Genomic DNA, 672 nt, shown 5'->3' on the forward strand with positions numbered 1-672 from the left:
TGTGGATCATAACAAATTATGGATAACCTCGAGAAGATAGTGTTTATGTGGAACTTGTACGTGGATCACGAAGCAGTTGTGAGGACAGAACAAGAGAATACTGTTGTTGTTGGACCCGTGGTGGCCCTAAGCACAACTGTTCCTAGACCTGAGTCATTGTTGTCTCTCCTGTCAATTCATTTCATTGAGGGTCTTCCTCTTTTGTGCTATCTCCCATGCCTGGTTTATAAGCAGACAAGGTGTACGTACATCAAGGTTGTATCCTCTCACCATACTGATTAATCTGTGTGCTGAGCAAATAAGCAGAGAAGCTGGATTATATGTAGAAGAATATGGAATGAGGATTGGAGCAAGGCTTATTAGCTACCTGAGATATGCTGATGACACGGCGCCAAGGAATATAATAGCTAATTAGTCCACACAGCAGTACAGATGGCTCAGTTCAACTCACTTCTGTGGAACCTCAATTAGGAAATTCAGTGGGTTTATCTGTCCGGAGAAAAAGTCCTGGTAGAGCAATGGTTAATCATTTGGCTGATGGATGAAAGCTTAGCAGTGTGAACCTACTCAGCAGCTCTGAGAGAAAGACCTAGTAGCCTGTTTCTGCAGAGTGCAGCAGAGTCATAGAAGCAAATAGGGTCACTGGGTCAGGGTTGACTTGACAATAGTCAA

The sequence above is a fragment of the Echinops telfairi genome, unplaced genomic scaffold, assembly GCF_000313985.2.
Source record: "Echinops telfairi isolate 266 unplaced genomic scaffold, ASM31398v2 ScPeMD7_655;HRSCAF=1070, whole genome shotgun sequence".
NCBI classification, from domain to species: Eukaryota; Metazoa; Chordata; class Mammalia; order Afrosoricida; family Tenrecidae; genus Echinops; species Echinops telfairi.